Source organism: Molothrus aeneus, chromosome 29 (assembly GCF_037042795.1).
Source record: "Molothrus aeneus isolate 106 chromosome 29, BPBGC_Maene_1.0, whole genome shotgun sequence".
NCBI lineage: Eukaryota > Metazoa > Chordata > Aves > Passeriformes > Icteridae > Molothrus > Molothrus aeneus.
The window spans coordinates 1,720,617-1,730,140 of NC_089674.1; positions in this window are offsets into that span (position 1 = coordinate 1,720,617).

Consider the following 9,524-nt stretch of genomic DNA (forward strand, 5'->3'; position numbering starts at 1 on the left):
TGGGATCACTTTGATTCAGGGTGACATTTCTCACCACACTCCAGTAATTAGATTAAGTTTCAGGATACAGCTGTCTCGTGCAATTGGAAATTCTCCCTAAGCTGTCATTTACAGGAGGCACTCTTCCATATTTCCCATGTGGTCCCTCATGCCTGTAATTTGAATAAATAATGCTCCTGAAGTTACTTTCAGCCACGGAGAGGTTTGGGAATTATCCCTCTGATCATGTGAAGCCTCTCGTGGTTCTAACGAGCTGTCAAGATTCCGAAGCCAGCAGTGAAAGGAAGGTCAATAGTGGGAGCAAGGAGACACAAAGATAAGGAACGGATTTTCATGCTGGCAGAAAGAGGAGAGAAATGAGACATCATCCCTCCTGGTTTCTTTTCCATGCTATAAAATGCTGCTTTGATTGGTTTTGTCAAAACACCAAGGGAAGATCCAAAAGTGATGGCGATTTTACAACAGTAAAACACTACAAGGAGAAAAGGAGTGTCCAGGACGGGAGATGCTCTGTTTGCAAAGTGGAAAGGACACTGGAAGGAGAACTCAGACTTGACCAAATGTTCAGGCAAAAGCTTTGCCTGGCAAGCCAAGCCTGGCTGGTTTCACCACAGCCAGGGATAGCACAGAGACCTGAGGGACCCCAGTGTCCCATTCCTCACACTGCACTTTTGGATACCTGGTGGTGGACAGCCCATCACCAATTCCTGCTGAAGAAACACACCTGAGGCAGGAGTTTTGGGCAGAATGAGGTTCAGGAATTCTTGAGTGGTTCTGGTGCACATTTTCAAACCATAGTATCTGCACTTGGTAGTGTTCAGGAGCACGTAATTACAGAGTGATTACATGCAGGTGCTTTTGTTAAGAGCTCTGGGTGTCAGGGGTACACAGACCCAAATCTGACTCCAACGTAGGTTTGGGATGAACGTGTTTTATGTTCTATCGTTATATAACTTACATATTAATTATTAAACTTACACTGCTCTCTTGTATACATTGATTTCATCCAAGCATGGATTTCTCTTGATCCCCCTCAAACCCTTAACAGTTTCTCATGATTCTTTAATCAATAATTATATCTGATCACATCTAACAATTCTATCATTTATCATACACTGACTACACAGGTGCAGTTTCACATGATCCAGCAAATACAAGGCCCAGCATTTCCCAGGGCCTACCTTTAACATTTCCCCAGGGCCTACTAAGCCTAACTTTCTTTCTAGCTCCCCGAATTTTCTGTGATTTTAAAACTTTTACTATCAAACTGACCCTAAAGTCCCAGGTCTGTGACACCAATCACCAGACGCTTGGTTTGCTGCTGAGGCTGAGGGCAACCATTGGGTCTAGGGGATGAAAACCCAAAACTATGAGATAAATCTCATCTCTAATTAAAACAGATCTCAAGCACAACTAAAACCTTCAAAGACAGCAATGCCTGAGATCATTACAGCCTTGAATTTGGCTCACATTCCCCAAATCTTGGCGTTATTTCAGAGCTGGCACTTAATGGGAATTATTTCTCCCTCCAGAGCAATGTGGTCGTGACTCTCCAAGCTTCTGATTTGCATTTAGACTGCAAGGAGAAGAATTTCCTTTGCAGCAGCCATCTCCCAGCCCTTCACCATGTGAATATTTCCACCCTAATTAATGTCACTTAACGTAAAATATTATTCCATGTTCTGCAGAGTGGCTGTAAATAATTTACTTGTAAAACATGTTGACTTTTCATGAGTTGTTTGTACAGTAAGAACTGCACCATCTAAACTGGAGGAGGAGAGAGGAATCAATCATTTGTAATAATACCCAATAGGAGGTTTACCACATGTTATATCAATTTTTATGGCCGACACAAATAGCTGCAGCCATTACTTTGGATTTTTATTTTCTGAAGGGAATTAGAAATTCACTGTTACCTTCTGCTTCTCTCATGCTGCCCTGGAAATCACACAATTTAAAGGTGTTTGGAGTCTTTTTTACCCGCTAATTAAGGCAGTGCATTAATAAAACACCAGTTTAGGATATTCATTACATACACAGTCTATACAAGGCAAAAAGCTGATTTGTGTAGAACTTAATGAGCCCAGAACCAACCAACACCACAGCAAGTAAATTAAATGGGTTTTAAAAAAAATCACATTTAAACTTAGTGCTCATTCACTCTCCTCCATAGTCTGTGTTACTTTTTACATGCAGTGAGGTTTTCAATATTGATTATTTTCAGTGCATTAATGACTTCCTTCATTTTGTACTACTTAGTTTTGGTATTGAAAGATGTCTGTGTTAAGCCACCAAAAAACAGCCTTGATTCAAAGATACACAAATAAAACCCAGAGGTTTCCTGGCTTGGTGTTTTGCCCTTGGGTGTGTATTTCTGAGATCCCCAGATGTTCCTGAGCCCGCTGTGAAGGTTCTGCTCTGTGTGGGATGAGCACAAACCCATCCCAGAGCAATGCTGTGGGTTGAAGGATTTCCCAGAAGAGCAGGGCCCTGAGCTGAGGGCGCTGATGGATCTGAGCTGCCTCTGTCACTGCTGTCAAGGCTGGCACTCACCATGGGCAGCACTGACCATTGGAATAATTCACAGAATCACAGAATCACAGAATCCCAGAATCACAGAATCCCAGAATCCCAGGATGATGAGGTTGGCAGAGACCTCTGAGATCATCCAGTCCAACCTGTGCCCTCACACCTCACCCAGACTCTAGCACCCAGTGCCATGTCCAGGCTTTTTTAAACACATCCAGAGATGGTGATTCCACCACCTCCCTGGGAAGAGCATTTCAGTGCTCTTTATTATTCTTTTGGTGAAAAATTTCTTCCTAATATCCAACCTATTGGTCTCTTCCACCGGGCAGCACTGACAGAACCAGAGGGCACAGCCTCAAGCTACGACAGGGAAGGGATTGGTTGGATATTAGGCTGGAAAACTCTCTGTGTGTTTTCTATTCTGCAGCTCAGGTGGAAACCTCCACAGCAGATTTTCACCTCAATTCCAAGCCTGAAGCAGAACTCAGATTTGAGGTCTCTTGCCCCAAATCCCACTTTCCATCCCATTATTCTGCTGTCCATCAGAGGCCACGTTCCTGCAAGTCCAAGAGCAAAGAAAAGAGCAAGTCCAGCTGCAAACAACCATTTTATTTCCCCTCTTTTTGCAGCAAAGGAACAGGTAATTCTGCTGTGCACGGAGTTTATGACATTTAGCATGCAGAAGAGCAGGTATTTATCAGCCAGCTCATGAGCTCGGTGTCAAAATGTTTGTCATCAAACAAACACAAACCAGAGGCACAAAAGTGCAGCTGGAGATGAATCACCAATACTTTCTGTGCTCTGATCAATACTTCTGCTGTGGTGAAATATGAGAGCAACAAAAGACTGATGTTGAAACTGTAATTGAAACACGAGAGCTCCAACAAAACCTTTCCGCTTGGAATATTTTAGAATGCTCCTCAAATTCTCACTATAGGTAAAGCTATTGTCTCCCTGACAATTGGCATAAATTTAAAAGAGGTTTTTATCTCTATCGATGCTTAAGGCATCATTTGATCCAAATTTCCCTGGCATTTTCCCCTTTTCCAGCATAATTTTAGAGGCCTTCAGTGACTGCAGTGTGACCAGCATGGAATCAAGAATTGTGCCTGATAAATAATAGCTCTGTTCTCAAAAATTAATGAACAATGTCCCCATAAACGCACAATCTCTCCAGAATGACACTGGATTGTGATTTTCCCACTCTCACTCCCTGCATTCTTGCATGAATTTACATAGGATGATAAATTATTTAGAAATCCATTTCAACTACAGAAAATCCAGTTTACCCATTACTTATAAAAAGCCATTACAGCTACTTAAGTTTTCTATTACAGCCAATTTAAGTTATTACAAAATAGCAAGTCCATAAGATTTTGATCTATCCTGGGTACCCAGAGATAATGGAACACTGGAGGATATTATGACCATGAAACATGAAGAAGAAGGGAAAGAAGTCATCCCATTTATGGTGTAAAGTAAACATCTGAAATAATAAACTGGCCAATGTAACCAGGCTGAGAATTGGAAATGCAACAGAAGAAGAAGAAGAAGAAGAGGGATCCCATTTTTAAAGGCTTATTGGTTATTTATGTAGATGCTACGAGTTATAAAAGGAAGAAAAACGGTCTTGTGATAAAAGCTGCTTATTGGAACTAAATCTGAATTCCCATTCTGACTGCTCCAAGATGAGGCTGGGGAAGCTCTGTCAGGTGCCTGTGCTAAAACTCCCTGGCCATAAAATGGAAGAATATTTCTTTCCTCGCCCAATTTCCCCTCCTCTGCCCATTTCCATTGCCGAAAAGGCAACTCATGTCTTCCACAAAGACAAAATAATGGCCCCTGGTCTTTGGAGAAGAGTTTTTCATCTTTATTTGCACTTCTATGGATTGCTCTTTAGTTTCTTCTAGGGATCAACACACAGGAGTTTATCTCAGCTTGCCATGACACCCTTTAGAGCATTTTCCAAAATTCTCAAATAATTCCAGGAGATTTAGGCATGTGGCATTTCTAAACTGGATGGCAAATTGTCCTCCCTTCCGGTGGGATGAGACTTAAATATGGAAAAGGGGTGAGTTTGGGTGAAGGGGTTAAAAAAAGCACAAAGCACTGCAGGTTTCCTTCTCCACTGATTTTTCCTGCGTGAAGTTTTTCAATATTTGATTTTGCTGTATCAGTTTTCTGGGCCTGTCGGTGATTTCCTCTCGAGCAGATCCTTGACTCTCCTCTGAGCTCGTTTGTGTCACCCTACACCAGGCAACTGCCAAGTCAGAGAAATAATGTTATTTTAATCAAACCACCAAACCAGATTGAAGCCAACAGCTGTAACAACGAAAGGGAGCTGAAAAACCATTATCCAATTTCCCAGGCATCAGTGAGCAGCTACAACTCCGAGCCGCACTCCTGCAGCTTGGCCTTAACTCCTGGTAAAGAATTCCCTGCTTCACTGCTGATGATCCAAAAAAAAAAAAAAAGGGCAAATTGCTTTGCTTTCCTTTAAAAACCACACGCTGGAGAAGGAAATGAGGCAAGAAGTCAGAGGCAGCATCTGTGTGACTCTTGCAGGATCACTGAGGAACATCCTGTAACTCTGTTCCTCCTGATGGCTTTTCATTTAAAAACAAAGCCCTGCTGATGGTAATGCTCCGTGTTCCTGATTAGCAACCAGCTGAAATGAAATAAAACATTTATCTTGATCTTCAGATCTTTATCTTTTGGAGTTAATTCTGGTACTGTCTAGACTTTCAGGGGCAAAAAAAAAAAATTGTCCTTAAATTCAGGCTTTGAATGAGTCCTCCTGGGGGAAAATGGGAATATTTACTCTCTTCAGATTAAAATGTTTGCACGGCTGGAATATTTCAGTTAATATTTTATGATTTAATAGTGTTGCCTTTCAATTGTTACACCTGGACACAGGAACCTTTTCAGTTGGTGGCTGCATTGCACCAGGAGCTATAAAAACACAAAAACACAGACAGAGGAGGAGTTTCTGAAGGGTTTTTTCCCCCCAGGATTATGCAGTTAAAAAATGATGCCAGTGTTTCAACCCCTACGGGTCCATCTCAGTCACTCGAGGGTCCTTCCTGTGCTCCATCAACAGGAACAACATTGCCTTCAGTTCCCACAGCACCGAAAGGATGGTGGGATTTCAGCGGATTCCCTTTCACTCCTGCAACACTCTGCCATAATAGTTTACATATTTATTTATAAATACCCACTGATCGTGGCGCCAACGGCCACACAAGAACCGCCAGAAACAACTCATCCCAAAACACCTGATCTTCAAATACTTCAGAGGAAATGTCCAGTGGGTGCAAGGACCTCCCTGGAAGGAAAATACACAACCATGAATCTGACCAGGTGGTTGTACCCACGTCAAGCTGAAGTATTGATGTGGGTTTCCTCCTTTGATGTCCACTTTTAATTCAGATAAGCTGATGTGAGCATCTCCTTGACAAGCAATCCACAGGGAATCAATACATTTTTAAAAATTCATTCTTTATACAGTCCAGCTTGGCAGAGGAGATTAATTTTACTTTTCCACCTGCCAAGGAAGTTGCCATCATTCCAGGGTAATGTTGATGCCATTATCTGAAATTTGGCCCTTCAGCCCTTTTTCTTATAACATTGAAAATAATTAATCAATTTGTTTGCTCACACATGGCAACTTTCCAGAGCAGGCAGAGAAATTAAAAGCCAAAAGGTCATTCCATAATAGTTTACATACTGTAGAATATCCATTTATTTTATTTGTCTTTGTGGCCCAGCTGATTTTATGATTGCAGTTTACACGGGCAGATTGGAGGCAAAAATTCAGGATCTGACAAGCTGCAATTTTTCTCTAAAATTGTCCTTAAAATGCCTTACAGGTGTTTTGATTTTTTTAATTTTTAAAAGTATTTTTTATTAAAGGCAGCCAATGAAACAGAGCTGTTTTCAATGCTCGCTTTCCATTTTTCTCTCCAAGTGTCTTTAAAATGCTTAACAGGTGTTTTGGTTTTTTAAACTTTTAAAAACATTTTTTATTAAAGGCAGCCAATGAAACAGAGCTGTTTTCAATGCTCTCATTCAATTTTTCTCTAAAATTGTCCTTAAAATGCCTCACAGGTGTTTTGATTTTTTAAACTTTTAAAAAATATTTTTTATTCAAGGCAGCCAATAAAACAGAGCTGTTTTCAATGCTCAGCACGATTTTTGTGGTGACACTTTGGGGACGGCCCTTTCCAGAGGGTCCCTCCTTGCCTTGGAGGAATCCGTCCCCATTTTTCTCCCAGGAAGCCCCAGTGATTTATCCACCCATTAACTGCCCCCAGAAGGGGCTGTGGGACATTGGAAGGGACATTTTGCTGTCGGCATGGACAGCCCTGAGCCTGCCAAACTCTCCTGGAGGGCTTCATCCAAATCCCTTTCATGATTCCGGAGGGATGGAGCTTCACGCTCTGAAGAGCAAGATCTGAAGGAGCCATCTCAAAGCAAAGGAAGAGAAACCCAGACCAGGAAAATTCTGGAGTGGTTTTTGATGTTTAAATGTCAGACTCTCAGATCTTTTTTTTTTTCCGCTTCCCTTCTGCAAAACTCCTCGTGCTCGGGCTCTGATGCTGCCTTTGGAAAGGTGCAAGTTGCCATGGCAATCCCCATCTCCAGGCACTGCACCACTCCACGTTCCCTGGGGGATTCCTGGCCAGCAGGATGGATTTGGGGGTTGGGAACACCCGGTTAATCCAGGTATTCATTGTGCTCAGCCTTAAAGGCAGGACAAGACGAAGTGTGGAAAGCCAGGGCACCACAGGGAATATTTCTGTGTCTGCTCGGGGGTGCCCTGACCCCCAGGTGGGCTCTGACTTTGAGAAAGTGTCCCGGACTTCAAGATAGACCAGAATGCACAAAAGTGTGAAAGAGATTATAGAGAGCAGTGTAGGTGAATCACTTGGTGAGAAATTCAGGTTTTGGGATTTTTGGTGTGTTGTGGATGGAAGCAAAATGGAGGGCACAGGGTGTCACCCTGGGTTTCTTCTTCATGCTGCTTCTTCCTTCTTTGTGGGAATCCACAAAATCAGAGGGTTTTGGGAAAGCTGCAAAATGCAGGCCCCAGAGACAGCAGAACTGTGATTGGAGCTGAGCAGCAGCCATGAGATTGGGCAGCAGAAAAATTATTTAAAAAGTAGAAAAGCAAGGACAAATAGAACAATGGTCTGTGTATTAACACTTGTCTAGAATAACTCCCTAAGCTGCAGAAAAGTTTATCTAGTGAGATATTAGGGAGTTCTAAGCTTAATAATGGAGCTCTGTGCATTGTGTTTGAAGGCTCACAAGCAGGTATTGTATTTGAAATAAGCAGGCATTGTTTAACCACAGGTACCTGTGCTTACAGTGGTTGGATAGAACTACTGTCAATGTGCTTTTGCTTTGTGGGATTGGTCAAAACACTTATAAAGTGAGTTGTAATATTGAGTTCTGGGTCTGCTGCCTGGGATGTGAGCTGGTGGCATCTTCCCATTGTCATCACCATGGAATGAGGCTGATGCTGGAAAATCAAACAGCTCAAGGCACGTTCCCAGCAGTCCTGTCCTGTTTGTGATTTGTACACAGCCCCTGGCTGGTGATGCTTCTTCTCCATGGGTTTGGGTGGCATTTTGTAACTGGGCAGAAAAGTCCTCATTGGGGGCTCTGTGGGATCAGTTATTGGGTTAAAAGGGAAAATAATCCAGGTGTCAGCTGTTAATTGGACAGTTTAGCCTTAAAAGACCTTGGAACAAGAGACTGTTGGCCATTTTGTGGTTCTAATGAAAAGCTGCCCAACTCACAGCAGTGAGACTGCTTTACTGATAGGAAATAATAAACACCTGAGTCTGAACATGAACTATTGTCTCAGTGCCTTCAATCCAGACCCAAAAAAACCAATGGCTACCACCAATGTGGCTGGTACCCCCACAATGAAGGAGCAGCCCAAAAAACCAAGAATTGGAAACCAGAGCCGGAAAAGAGCTGGAAGGAGCAGCAGAGCTGCACTTGGGGTTTGAGACCTCTTGCAAAACAAGATTTGGATTCCTGAGCTGGTTTGAAGTTCAGTTGCATCTCCAGCAGTGGATTAGCCCAGCTCCTCATTAACCTTCTCTGTTTCCCACAGTAAATAATTCCTCAGTGAGTTGAGGAGCAGCTGATCCTTCCCAGCTCCTGCTCTGCAAACCTTCCCCTGCTTTTACAAGAAATCTGGGTTGAGGGTTTTTTTCCCCCCCCCAAAAAAAAAAAAAGTGTTGCTTTTTCCTGCTTGGATTTTCCTCCCATCCTGAAGCTTTTCTGTTCCTCCCCTTCTCTACTTTATCTCCACAGGGATCTCACCCAGTGTCCCAATCTCCTTCCCACCCCTTGTCCCACCTCCTTCCCCCCTTACACAGTCCAGATGTATTTGAATTCTCTCAATAATTAAATGGTAATAATACCCCAAAAAACCAAAAATAAAACCAAAACAAAAAAAAAAACCCAAAACAAACAAAAAAGCAAAAAAAAAAACCAAAAAAAAACCCCAAAAACCACAAACAAACAAACAAATCTGACCACACTTGTTTCCTTTGCCACTGCCTCATTTCCATTTCTTTTGGAAATTCCTGCAGCTGGTTTGTTGCTGCTCTCCCAGATCAGCTGTGTGCTGAGGAACTGCTCCCGCTGTCTTTTTCTCTTCCCTGTACATCCTGTCCCTGGGGAAGCTCATTCACAGGCACCAGCTCAGCTCTGCTGACAGCTTGCAGATCTGCCTCTCCCCCTGGTGAAAATTACATCAGCTCCAATGATTAAATCTCTTTGGGGACGGAATTTTTCAGAGCTGGTTATTTGCCTGGGAACAGATCAGCAGCTGTTTGCCTGCCCATCACAATGCCCAGGTATAAATGACTGGCACTTGTTTGAAATCAATGACTGGTGAGGGCTTCACATGCAGCACAACCCCACCTGTGACATGATCCACGACTTAATCACCAGGACCTAGAAATACAGACTCT